Source organism: Polyodon spathula, chromosome 11 (genome assembly GCF_017654505.1).
Source record: "Polyodon spathula isolate WHYD16114869_AA chromosome 11, ASM1765450v1, whole genome shotgun sequence".
NCBI lineage: Eukaryota > Metazoa > Chordata > Actinopteri > Acipenseriformes > Polyodontidae > Polyodon > Polyodon spathula.
In genome coordinates this window covers 33,342,449-33,357,540 of record NC_054544.1, presented here as the reverse complement: position 1 = coordinate 33,357,540, position 15,092 = coordinate 33,342,449, and positions in this window count along the sequence as shown.

The window sequence follows — 15,092 nt, the reverse complement described above, 5'->3', positions numbered from 1 at the left end:
TGCAAAGTAACACTGTTGCTAGTTTCTAAGCCCAGAGAGAGAAAAAGCTAATTACCTTCTATAAAGTGCATTCATTCGGGAATCAAAATTTACAGTAACGATAGATAAATCACAAACCACTTATTCGGTATCCAAGGACAAACATTAAAATGAACAAATCTACTGAACAAAGAATAATAATAGTAATAATAATACTAGTAACAATATGATGTCACTTCATAATTATTGCTGCTGTAGCTTTTATTGTAGATGAATCAAATATTGGTGTACAAAACAGCAGCATTTAAATTATAGGGGATAACTGTATGCCATCAAGAAATAAGCACATATTTATGTGTATTTGTATGTGTGTATGTATGTATGTATGTATGTATGTATGTATGTATGTATGTACAACCACATGCTACAAAATAAGTGCATAGTGATTGCATAAGTGCATGGTGATTTCCTGGACCATAGTATATTATTTACACATTTTTAGCCCAATATTTACCTGATCTGATTAATGTCAACTTGTTGAATTAGACATTATCATTGATTATGATTATTAATGGCATCCTAGCTATTAGCAGGTGCCACAAGTTGTTCTCAACTGTGTGTGCGTGTGTGTGTGTGTGTGTGTGTGTGTGTGTGTGTGTGTGTGTGTGTGCGATTTTCAACTCCAATTGGAGTTGATCAGTAAAAACAAAATGATGTTTAGTCATCCCATTGAATTATTGAGACTGACCTGCTAGTGGGTAAGGGGGTCCATACTGGCCCATATGCTATTTTGTTCCATTCAGTGGGTTGATTATAATCAGACTGGCCAGTAATTGCTTTCCTGAAAATGTTTCTTCTTGGTAATACACTGATATATCATTATGATATTAGAACCATAAACACCTGCTTTGCAACATCACCCTTGATAATCTAAACTATGTATGAATTAGCCTCTCCACACCATCTCTTAATTAAATGTAAATATTGAATTTCTAATTTCAAGGTATCCTTTTATAGCTCAGCCATTTGGTAAGAGAATTACAATATTAGTATTAGTTGTGAAATGTTCCCAACAAGATTAAGGCAGGGGATAAATCAATGTTGACATTGCAAGAGGGGAAGGACTCAAAATATGTTTTATACATAATGCATACAGTATGTTCCAAACAGACAAAGTCCAGCTGATGCAAGGTATTGTGTGACATGGCTAATGTAACATTTCTGTCAGAATTGTTGTTAGGATGAAATAAAAACATTCTTAGTTCTTCAAAGAAACAGATGCAATTCATCTCCATTTTAAATGAACATTTAAGTAAATAAATACATAAATAAATACATTACCTTTTTGTTTGGCTTCTCCATTTCAGCAGCAGCTCATTATATTTGCTTGAAAAGCACAGTATTCAGATTCATTTAGTATCCCTGTTTTACTCAATGGTAAATGCATATGGAGAATAGGCTGTTTAAATCAAAGTGAAATTAGATTTTCAAATATTGTTCAGCATTTACATAAAGACAGAAAGGTTCTCAATATAAGCTTTCAGTCTGTCACAGAGCAAAGTATATTGCCCTTAGGCAGGGATATGTAAAAGAAAGTTGTTGGAAGAAGGTGATTACATTAACAATGCCACTGTATGTTAATATCAAGGCCTTAGCCAGCTATTAGGCACCCAAGGCACAGCTAATAATTATTTATTAGCATGTTGCTTTGCCCCCCAAAAAATGCATTTCATCCCTCATTATATGCATACATGCATACATACAGTACAAGTCCTGCTGATATCTATAGCCTCTGTACTTGTCAAAATATTTTACTGTCATTGCAGACTACAGTGACACCATACAGGGTGCATGGGGAATTGATTTTTCATGATCCTGAATATGTTTTGTCATAAGTAAACTACGAAATTCATTTGGCCTTTCAGAGTAATCAAGGGGTCAAAGGTGTATTAGAAAAACATGTGCAACACCAGGACAGGGCCAAATCCATTCAGTTAGACAGGTCTGTAAAGTGGCCTGGAAATCTTTCAAACCTTCTGGAGACCTCATCACCTGAAGCTGGAATTTATATCCCTATGCACCACAAGGGAACAAAGGCAAAAAAATCAGACATATAAGCACAGCACATATTGACATATGATCCCAATAATTCCTGAGAAGTAATTACTAGTCTCTTGTATGTACAGTTCATTTAGAACATCATTAATCTCAACATAATTACTGTAACTCCAACCAACTGAAAGGAATAATTATGAACAACGTATGGAATTTCTTTAGTAATAAATGTAAAGGCTCACAAATTCTATGTTATTATTAATAACTGCAAATTAAAGCTTGAACGCATAGAAATATAATTAATTACACTATGATTCTGTGTTTGATTTTTAAAAAATAACTACTAGGATTTCCTGAAAAATCTATACTAAAATGTATGTTTTGACTTAATACTAGACCTAACTGCACATTGAATTATTTAGAGAGCATCAGTGTGTTGTGCATATGCACAAGTGTGAATCAGTAATTTCATAAACACTCCTGTCTTTTTATTCTGTTTCTAACTATCAGCACCTGCTCGCTCCACGTGTCAGGCTGCTTCTCTCTGTCTGTCCGTCTTAGTACGGTAAGTATTATTGTTAAGAATTGGGTGTGTTTTTCACCCTTTCTTGCTTCAGAGAGCACTGTTACTCCATGGGGCCGGGCTTGCCTTGTCCCCGTTGTTGAGTTAGCCCTCCAGCCGCCTGCGGGCGCAAGCTGGGCCTTGTTTTGATTGTAGCTGCGCATCTCTGTGCTTGCGCAGAGGACTAGCCACAGAGCGGCTGAGGGCCAGCTGTATACTCCTCACGGAGACTTCCCTCGCTTTTGGGTTGAGACGTACGTGGGCTGCGAGGGCCTTCACCTCGCTGCAAATGTGAAGGATCTAAACCATGAAGTGTCTTATAACTAGTAAGGGGAGTCTTAAAATCAATCCTTAAAAGGGAGCCAATGTAGTGATTAGAACTGGGGTAATGTGTTGCGAACGACAAGAGTGAGTCAGCACTGACTGCAGCATTTTGAATCGGTTGGAACCGACACAGTTTAGATTCAGGAAGGTCAGCAAATAAAGCATTACAATAATCTAGGCGAGAAATAACAAAAGCATGAACTAACAGCTCAGCATCTTTATCGGATAGAATGGGTCTCAATTCAGCAATGTTCTTTAAATGGTAAATTAGGCCTTTATAACGAGCTAATGTAGTTATGTAAACATAGTTCTGTATCCATAATGATTCCCATTTTTTTCACAGTATTAGATGGAGTCAAAATATTCCCAGCTCTTAATACAGCTCTTAATTAATTGCTCCTACAATGGTTCGCACCTTTTAGGAGGAGGAGCAAAGTTTTTGGAGAGTCGACAATTGCTCAAGTGCAAGGCAAAATCCTTACATCTCATTATAATGTTTGCACCCGCTTAATATTTCAGATCCCTGCCCAATTCCATGCTCTTTTCTTCATCTGAACACATTTCAACATCATTTAAATGCATTCATGATGGTAAACTGCTAATTTGATAGCGGGTGCACAATGACAGGTGAAAAGCATTATTTACATACGCCACTAAAGTCCCCCTTTATGGCCGATAACACAGTTTTTGCTTGCAAAACGCCAATTTTGAGTGTTTTACAGCCGCAAATCACTTTGCACACATCCTTACATCAGCCCCTATGTCTTTTATAGCGTAGTTGCAATGTATTTACACAAGTGTTTGTGTCTTTACAATGTAGCCATATGGTTACAATGCGTGACTTCCCTGTAATAACATAAACCACGTTACCGCATCACCTTTTTATTGTTCTTCCAAAAAACACCCACTTCCTTTTTGATCATCTCTCCTCTGAATACTGTACAACATTGATTGTTCAGCTATCTTGAAAGTGGATGTAATGTATTATTGCAAACAAATCCCTGAGAGATCTGTGGACCTGCCTGAAATCCAAGATTAAAAATGTTCTAGGCAACTGGAGGAACATTTTCTGCAGGATTAGTGAAAACAGAAAACAATCTACAACTTAAATGGCTGAACCCTTGTGTAATATTCCTAAACTCTAAACTCAGCAAACTATTTACAGACTGATATCAAATTAGCTGCAAAAAGTTGTTTATACATTCCCTGACTGGGATGCAGCATGTGATATGTATGTAGTCTGAAAGTTAATACAAATTAGCATAGTTATAGAAACAGATAGTGTATTTGTATAGCATTTTGATTTATTGTAGAATTGTTTATTTTGAGATCAGTCATTCTGTGAATAATTTAGCCCTAGCCCATTGTCATAAAATGCATAGTTTGATTGAGCAATAAAAAAAATTAAAATTAAAAAAAATGTTGGTTATAATATACATGTAATAACTAAACTTCATTGTTTGGTTTTAAATACATAATACAACAACAAAAAATGCCTAATGGGGTTTGTAATTGCATAGTAATACACATAGTTATGATCACATGTTTAAGGCATGCATTTACACTTCTCACAATTCCCTGGATTACATGGTTTATAGATGCGATCAACATCACTTGTGAGAAAGGAACAGACTGAATATGGGTATTTAAATCCACATGAATTAACAGAGTTAAATTAAATAATGAATTGCTTCAGAACCCAGAGGAAGTGTATAAGATATGGAGATGTTATTCCTTTGGTACTCAGCCAGAATTCATTATGAATGTGTGGCCGTTATTTTAAAGTGTTACCAAAAAGACAAATTAAAAAAGAATTCACAGATTGAGAGGGGTTTTTTAAAATTAAAATCCCCATTTTTGGTACTCAAAAAGGGTCATATTTTTTACCACAGCTGGCAGCAATGTACTGTAGATTGCTCAGTAAGAAAGGTCTCTATTCCAACAAATTCCTGGAACGCAATATACTACGCATATCTCTAAGACAACCAATATCAGCAACACACAGACGTCAAAACCTTTCCTACCTACCTCACACTGACGCATTCACCAGCACTGCGCATCCCTGCTGTAATGTTTTCATGACCTACTACAAAGACGGCGCAGTAGGTTTTGTATTTTCTGTTTAAATAGGACTCCGCATGAGCATTCTCTGTGCATCGACTTGATTAAACTTGCACTGTGCTTCCTTTCTAAAGCACTGGAGTATACAGTACACCTACTCTGTGTTTTTTTTTTTTCAATAGAATGATGCATACATTCATCAGCAATCAGTTTTATAATTTTTACTCAATATGATTGTAGTCAGCTAGAAACACCTTACATAGTCATCTGCAAAAATGAAATGCTGATATAATGTACACGTCAGAATACAGGTACAAGTAGTATTTTCTTTATGGGGTTGTCTGATGGGGGGGGGGGGCACTATATCCACATTTTAACTGGGTTGTTATGTTCAAAAGACCTCTTTGATGCCTCTGTAAGAGAAGAAAATAGACAGACTGGAAAATCTGAGGTATGGAAGGCTATACCTCACCCAAAGAGAGTTCTTGCTAGTTATTAGGACCAGCTGGTTTGGCTTATTGAAGAATATATTTTAGTTAATCATACTCTCTATGGTCAAGCTTACTATTTTACTTGCTGCGCTTTGCTAGATATCAAATTAGATGGGCACAAAAAAAAAAAAAACCATTAGCATTGATTGCATTTGCAGTAATGACACTATGTAACACAATTTTTGTTCCTGGGTAGTAAGTGTTATTTGTTAATTGCTTATGCCTCAAAAGTATAGAAAATGGCTATTATTCCCCACAAACTTTGCTTTTGTGACCAGGACAGTGATATTTCAAAATATCACTATTTCCAATCTTGAAAAACTACTCACTTCTAAATCTTTTGTAGTCATCTTTGTATTACTTTAGTATAAATACATGTTAATTTGGATTCATATGTTGTTTTTTTCTGACTTTATGTGAATGAAAAGACACACATTTGCCCATTTTCCCATTGGAAATAGTAATATTTTGAAATATCACTGTCCTGGTCACAAAAGCAAAGTTTGTGGGGAATAATAGCCATTTTCTGTACGTTTGAGGCATAAGCAATTAGGAAATAACACTTACTACCCAGGAACAAAAAAATAAATACATTTTTGTTACACAGTGTGATCATTGACACTTATTATAATTAACTGCATTTGAAAATCTTCCAATTCAGTCCTTCAGAACATACCTTTATTAATGTTGTTCTGGATACAATGATTTGTTTAACATGTGCAATGACAGGTGCTGAAAAGCAATTTTTGCAGTGCAACTTTTGCAGTGGACACAAATTTAGTTTGGCCTTATACAAAATGGTGTTCTATTTGCATTCATGGTAGCGTGTCAAAGGATGAGTATAATTTATTTTTATTACTTTATAGCTTTATGGATTCATTGATTGAGTGTCATCAAAAGCAAAGCCAGAAGAGACCAGACTGATGAACAATCAACACGATAGTGGAATAAAGAGATTGAATTTACATTGTATCAAGTGTCTCTTGCAAAAGACAGCTCGTTGACCTTAAACTGGAAAGTTAAACTGATGACTTAGCAGAACTTTAAATAAACAATTCAGTGGCATACACTTTCAAATTCAATTGAATTATCAACACCTCTTTTTTTTTTTGTTTTAAAGCCAGGCTGAAATTAACAATTTTTTCAAAAGAATTTAAATGAAACTGTCATCCCCCAGAGGATGTAACATAATAAATTGCCCTTAATAAATTTTTTGCTTCTCCAGCAATAATTCAACAGAGCAATAATCCATATATTGGCTGCCAGTTAAGTAATGAAAAACAAATCACAGTCACACATGGTAGTATTAATAGAGTATTCAAGCCAGGGTCAATCTAAACCAGTTCTGAGCTTTGAGTTTCCCTCCTACTCCACAACCTGCCCCAGGTTCCAGAAAAGACAAAGCCAAGCAAATACAACTCAAAATGTGGCAATACATGCTGACGGTATGCCACCTGTTTTTGTTCTTAAATAATAAAAACGTTTTTAAGAGTTTGAGTAATAAGTCCTTTAAGTAGCTTTTTATGAATGTTACACTGAACTAGTGGATGCTCCAATATACCAATGTCAGACCCTATAATTTGTTCAGATTTTCAACTTACAAAGTAATAAGAATCAATTGTAAACATAGGCTACAGACACAAAGCCTAGTCTAAATGCAGCTTTGGAATATTTCTCATTTCCACAATGATTCATATGGTTTGAGACAGCTTATTCGTGCAGCAATGTTAATAGAACTCAACCATTCACACTGTGCTGAAAGAGTGCCATCTATTGGTGCTGTAGAGGTAGGAGTTATAAGCATGAGTTATAATATGCTTAAGCCCTGCAAGTAGGCTCACAGTCTTAAATGAGTATTAATGAGATTTTAAAATCTATTTTCATACCTATTAGTATTAGCAGCATTTTCATGGATCCTTGTTTTCTTGTGTAAAATACTGTTTTTTAAAAAAAAAAAAAAAAAAAAAAAAAAAAAGTCATGATAATCTGCCAAAAATCTCATATTTTGTAAAAAAATCTTTGTATAGTTTCTTGAACTCTGTGATCTTGAGTTCTGAATGAATAAAGATCATTAAAAACAACCACTAGAGGGATCCATGACACTGCATGAGAATACAATAAGACTACAGAAGTGCAGAGCTCTGTGCAAAAGCACATACAGCACTGAAAAGACATTTTGAAATCCCAATAACAACAGCTGAAAGATAAAGGGTGAGACGAATGCTAGAGAACAAAGAATAATACATATTCAAGCATTTATAATAAGCTATTTTAGTGGTAACAGCTTACCTTTGCTTTCCAAAGGGATCTGATTTGCATCTCACATCAAGATCTAACTTGATCTAGTCTTATTATTCTTATCAAAACCATAATATACTTTTTAAAAACTCCTTTTAATCACTAAAGAGAGCACTCAGGACTTGTACTGGCTTCCCTGTGTATTGCTAGGTAGTGTATTTGATTTATAATATGATTCACACACTCCTGTATTATTGTCATATACAGTTATTTCCATTGCTTACTCTGTTTTAACTGATCTGTAAACTCCCATGCTCTGGCCCCTTCCTAACAGACAGGTCTATCACTGGCAGGGGATCTCCAGTTCTTTATGGTTATTAAAACAGGGCTTAATAAGGATGTTGTTATGTAATATTCTCGTCATATGAAAACAAAACTGTATGCAGGAAATTTAGAGGGTAAACACTCGTTCTAATTGCTATCCCCAAGGCTAAGTGTAAAATAAGTAAAGAACCGCAGCCTCAGAATACTGCCCAACCTCAAACTGGAATTTTGAAGCTATATGAGACCTTCAGAGCTTCAAATTAGAAGCAACAGAATATAAGGTAATATATTATACTGATACAACATGTGTATGACCTTCAAGCTTATATACTGTACAATCAGGTTTAATTTGTGAACTTTTTTTTTTTTTTAATATGTAATAAAACCAAAGGTAGCACTCTTAATTTTCTGTGCTGGCTAATGCTGTTCTAGCAGCTTACATTCCAATTTCCATGCTTCCATTGCAATCTGTTTTGGGAAACCAACTTCCATGGCACACAATGTCAATGTATGTAGTGTTAACCATATGCTATTCAAATGACCATATGATATTCAAATGATACCATCCTAACATGAACCTTTCACACAGGGAAGATAATCTGTAAAAAAGATACAATACATCTGCTTGATATTTGAGTTGTCTCAATAATACAATAGAATAATACATTTTGTGTTAGATTCTGTTAAAAAAAATAAAAAAAATAAAAATCAGTTGAAATTACAAACCAAAACTTTAATGGCTTGTCCCTTCTTATCACAATTTAATTAATCTAAAAAGTGCTGGCACTTAAACTGTCAGTTAAAATGTGAAATAGGCCTAAATATTGTGACAGTTGCAGATGAGAACATAGCCTTCAATAAAACTGATTGGCAGCTAGTTAGTTCATATGAAATTCAAACATTAGTCAGTATTTTAACAGGCTTTGCCAACAGAGAACAAATATCTCATCAAATGCTTTTTAGGTTGGAATCAGACCAAACCAAAGCTTAGCCAGCTACAGACATTTATTAAAAAAAAAAAAAAATCTAAATATTAGTGTAGTGAAATTATGAACTCATATAAAACATTTTGTTTAAGCTAAATGGCATTCTAAGCTGTATCTTTTTTCAACTACGGACACTAATAGCCTTGAAGAAAAGTTCTAATGGGGGGGGGGGCACTCGACGTCATAGCCTACCTCTTCCCTCCCTCCACCTTGCAGCAGTGCTCACCTCGGGGTGGGGGGGTGGGGTGGGGCGTACTGCAGCTTATCAGCCCCTCTGCCTGCCTCTTACCTTATGGAGGCTGTGAAAAGGCTCAAAGGCAGAACACACAGTACATTTAATTACAGTCCTGCAAAATCTCTGTTATGCATTTTTGTTTCCTCAATGAGAACCTACTGCATATTTCACCATTTCACATTTCATGGCAGTACTAAAGTAACACAATTCCGTATCAGCATAAATTCACACAATGTATTAGGAATCCATGCATTTAAGGAGCATACCATGGAAATTACATCTTTGAAAAGTTATTTACAATAAACACCAGAGGGCAGCCTTTTAATACCTATCTAATGTTGTCCCACATTGAAGGCAAAATGTGAGCTTTACACAGGATTAAACTGGTATCTACCCGCACATGTATGGTGCGCTTCTTTTACAAGAGTGGCAACAAAGTTAGTTGAATTGAGAAGGTGGAGATATATTATAGGCTGTAGCTTAGTTGTTGGACATTCCCTTAGATACTAGCTACAGTCCTTTACAGTTCCCTAACACTGTTGGATGTATACATGTACAGCCTACATTTGCTCCCTCCCCCCCCCCCCCAGCTAGGTGCTACATGAACTGTAATGGATGCCATGTTTGCCTATAAGTTGGGCTATATCTCTCAGTAACGGTATAGTTTGGAACTCCATGCTGCTTTTTTATCTGGCCCGTGACCTGAGTGACTTTATCTGGAGTGTGTAAATTAGATGTTGGGCACCTTTTCATAAAATAAAAAAAAAAAAAAAAAAGAAAAAACACAGAATGGAGATCTGGCATTTAGTGAAATTTAAAATCCAGAAACTCTGTGTGAGGGGTACATTGAAACAAAACAAATGAATCCTTCATGTAGCAACCCCTGGATAAGACATTTTTGATTTTGTGCCACATCCTGTACTGTTTTTTAAACTTGTCATTAAATTAAACTGGCCAGCACTCCCCTCAGGCTGATTGCCATGTTCCTGGGAGGTTGATGGAGCCATTTTCTATCTTAAGCACAGCCAGGTGGACATGTTGGCAGGGGTGTGGATGCTAAGCGGGCACAAACATTATAATGAAATGTAAGGATTTAGCCTTGCACTTGGGCTATTGCTGACCCTCCAAAAACTTTGCACCTCCTCTTACAAGGAGCAAACCATTCTAGAAGCGAGTAATTACAAGCTGTATAAAACCACACACCTTCAGATGCACCTCCTCTTACAAACCATTCTAGAAGCGAGTAATTACTAGCTGTATAAAACCACACACCTTCAGAGACCTGTCATCGGCCTCAGGATGGATGCTGTGGTACACTTTTTGATGCGGTGACACTTGGCTCTTGTTGAGGACAGGCAAGAAAATCTTCAGAGGATGCCAGAGGATGCAGTGGTAATGCGTTATCATCTCACTCCACTGGTCATCCTTGACCTAATAGCTGAATTTCACCTTTTCATCACCTGGTTGACTGTCCTCCTGGTCACACGACAGCATTGATTTTCTCCACTATAGAGGACCATATGGCCTCTTTGGTAGCATAACTAACGTTGGCTGAGGTTTTTCCAAATAACTAAATTTCATGCTGAATGACTTCAGCTGTAAGGACTCTCAACTCCTCCTCAGAAAACTTTTCTTTCATTTTCCGTGCGCCAAGAGGACTTATATATTTTTTTGTTTGGTTTGAACTCATACAGCACCTACTGCTCTCTGTACTCCCAACTCACCTCATTTCTGGACTGTAAGTGTGGCCGCTAAATAACCTGATGCACAGGCGGTGCTCAATGCAATCCTCATTATCATGATTGCAGATCATTATTTGTGGGTGTTGAGTAATTTGCATTGCTTCTAAGCTCACATAGGCTACAGTGCAAAATAACTGCCTGGCTGCCAACCACGACAGGTACAATTCTCTTAGCCTATAAAACACAACATGGACAGCATGTTTTATCGTCACTGCACACAGCAATATGTTCAGTTATACTTTTGTTTTGATATAGTTTCTGCTTATCCCAGTAATGTTTTACACTGACAAGATAATTTCAACCTTTAATTACAAATTGTGCATGTGATCCACTACCAAAGGAAATCTACTAAACAATGAGATACAATTTCACTTTGGTTGCAGTTCCATTTATAGGTGTAGAGAGCTTTTGAAATATGTAATGTGACAGCTTTCATCTAGCATTGGCCACTTAAAATACCTCATGCAGTTACCTTTGTCAGAACTAATCTAGTATGTTTCAGAAAAATTAGACTGCAAAAATGATCGAGCGTGGAATTACTGCATAGTGGGTGATCTTTTAAAACATTTTAGAAGACATTTTCCAAAGACCAAGTATGTTATACAAATGAAAGAGTTTGTGAATAGTAGTGTTTGACTGTTAACTGTAAATGTTTAAGTTAACTCCAAATAAAATCCTATGGTCCAGCATGTTACTGTAGGGGCCTCTGATGGAATCCTATATTAAACTCTTAATGGAATATACTGTAAATCGGAGAAATCGTTTCCGCACTTTACCGACTATACATTATTTTTTAATCAATTACAGATCAGAAAAATGTAAGCTGTTGAAAGAGTGGGATGGCCTAGAAATCAGCTGTGCAGTACATCATTCCTTTGGGAATTATTAGTTAGAGTATGTGCATTACAGGATTTCGAGTAAATGGCAGCTAAATCAGGGAGCTATTTTTTGTTTTAGTAATTTTTCAGAGCTGATATATTTAGTATATTTTTACAGCAATAAGACTCTTTGGGAAGTAATATTTCCAGTGGACCTTAATACATAGAGTTTTCTAATCAGTGTTTAATGGGAAACTAAACTCTTTTAATACACATGCCTCAGACTTTGATCTCTGCTCAGTTTGGTGTATAATCCCATAGTTACATAATGAATGTTGATGTAATTGTCTACTTGAGGATAGTTGATACCCAAATGAACCCAAGTGTCTCTTCTCTTTATCAAATGCCTGTATCTCTTAACCACAAAGGAGTGCTGTCTGAGAGAGAGAGGTCAGTGAAATATGGGAGTGAATGAAATAAGTTGTTAACAGTTAAAATTCTATTTATTTAGTGAAGTTACATTTGAAAATCCACTCCTACTTTGAATATATGACACTACTGGTTTTGTCTTACACCATGTTTTCTTTCCAACAATGTGAAAACTTCAGCCGTCCTACATTCCCCCTCTGCTTATTCAAACATATGAGCATGTTATTACCTTGAGAATGTAATCTTTGTAGTTAACATTTTCATAGACTGCATTTGTTAAACAGTAAGTTGTCCAAACACAATACAACACGTTTAGCTTCATGGCTCCGTCTTTTTGGTCTCCCAGCTTTGGTGCGTGATGCTCCCCTTCATCGCTTGCTTTAATTCAACCCTGAAGACCAACCTGTTCTCTCTTGCTTTCCATGCTTTTTAAGCCTGATTTCAGCTATTAGCTGCTGTGTTGCTGCTACTATTTCACAGATTATGTTACTATCATGTATTATGCACTTTCCACTGTATTTAATGTATTATGCATTGTTTTTTTTTTGTTTTTTTTTTACTGTATATCATGTATTAAGCATGTCTCTGTATTTAAAGTATTATGGGTTTTCTTGTTATTACATCTTGTAAAGCGCTTTGTGATGGTGGTCCATTATGAAAGGTGCTTTATAAAATAAAGATTGATTGATTGTTTGATATCTCTTTGAACAAATGTACATGCTTGCAGTAAGTGAAAGTAGCCCTTTGCCATTTAAGCACTCCTCATTAAATCTGTTTAGGCATATGTTTATTAGCATATGTCATTTTAATGGGATTTTAACATGTCTCATATTGGCGACTAGTGGCAAATGATTTACTGTGTATGTGATAACTGTATTCCAGTTGTACCAGAAACAATGTAATACTATAATAAAGATTGCTACTTGCTCTAAATTGTACTTCTTTGTCTCATGTTATATACACCCATTTGCAAATCTTAAAATAAATACACATAATAGAAGGGGGATCAGTGACAATGTTGCCTGTGCTGTAACAAGAAACACTACAGTATATTTCAAAACCTTGGTTAGTACTAATTTAAGAATTCCATAGAAGCAGAAACTTGTAAAGATACTAAAATTAGATTTTTTTTTTTACTACCACAGGTAGTGAATGTAATTAACACACAATATGTTAATGGTTAATGTTCTTTACTATGTTATTATTGTTCTAAACAGATTGTACCAAGGAAACCAGCCACCCTTATCACTGCAAAAATGTGCTGAATAGGGTTTAGTCCAACTAAATTGGAGCACTCATTATGCCGCAGGCATTGTAATAATGCATTGAAATTAACCTCTCGCCTCTTAAGATTCAAAACTAAAGATCAAACTATAGAAGCTCATAAATTAGAATAGACATATGCTTGCATAAATTGAACAGTGATGAATAAAACAAGCAATCTGCCGAGTCTGTGTACTTTATAAGGTAACAACAGACAGTAGAGGCAAAAACTTTTTTTTTTTCTCCCAGATAAAACCTATACTGTGTTTTTTGTCATATGTTATATCTTATTGAAATACATGTATGCCACTTGAACTAATTTGTTTCTTTCATAAGAAAAGACAATACACTGTTCATGCTCTGTGTAAAAAGCATCCTCTAGTTGGAAGATGGATCAAAGACTGAAACCTTAGATCAAAGTACTCCACCACAGCTTTGATTATGTTATGGAAATTTTGACTGACATTCATCGAACCGTGCTATTAAACACACAGCTGCTGATTTGCTAAGATGTACTGCTTTGGTGCAAAACACATACCTTCTGTCTTTCAGAAAGGAATTTTACAACTTAAAGTTACAAAGATGTAAAGAATCAAAGACTCTCCTGAATTAACTCCCCTGAATAATTTCTCACAACAAAAATGTTTTATAAAAGTGCATTTTCTCTTGCTTAGATGGAAACTTTCCACTTGAGCCAAGTTACTTAGTAACCCAGGCCTACAGGCATGTTTACAGCATAATTCTGTCAGTGACATACAAGTCAAATGTGACAAAACATTTTATTGTATGAAACTCTACACTTCCTAAACTGTCAGAACTTTTTTTATGATGTGCCTTGCAGGATGTCAGCCGAGAATTAAACTCAAGTTTCACATAGGTACAATAAAAACAATTAAAAAAATTCTCACCAGACATATTGGAGCCACAGTTACAAGGAGAACCGTGTATTAAAATAGTAAATAAAGAAGAAGAATCAACATTAAAAGCAATGCGCAGATTTAGGATTGATTCAGTGTTGAGTGACTTTGAATAAAGGTAAGCCAATACAAAAGCAAATGTTGAGTTTTCTTGTGTGCGGTTTTCGGTCTTTGGAGCTTTATAGTAGGCTGATTGAATGTGATAATTTGGACTCAGCATCTACCATTGCCTTTCCACGTGAAAACGTACACACGTGAAAACGTACAGTATATATATATATATATATATATATATATATATATAGAGAGAGAGAGAGAGAGAGAGAGAGAGAGAGAGAGAGAGAGAGAGAGAGAGAGGTGTGTGTGTGTGTGTGTGTGTGTGTGTGTGTGTGTGTGTGTGTGTGTGTGTGTGTGTGTGTGTGTGTGTTTAGAAGAACCTTCTCTGAATCACAGTATACATATGACATGCTGTCTGTAGAAAGCTAGAATTCTTAATGACAGGTTTGTGTTTTTTTAATTCTTGTTCTTTAAAAAAATGATGTGGGAAAGTAATAATCAAACACAAAACAAACGAAAGACACCCTGGTTTTGTACAATGATAAAACAGGATAAACAGTGGATTTGATCAATCTATATCCCGTCACTGATAAGTCAGTAATTGAAGTGGG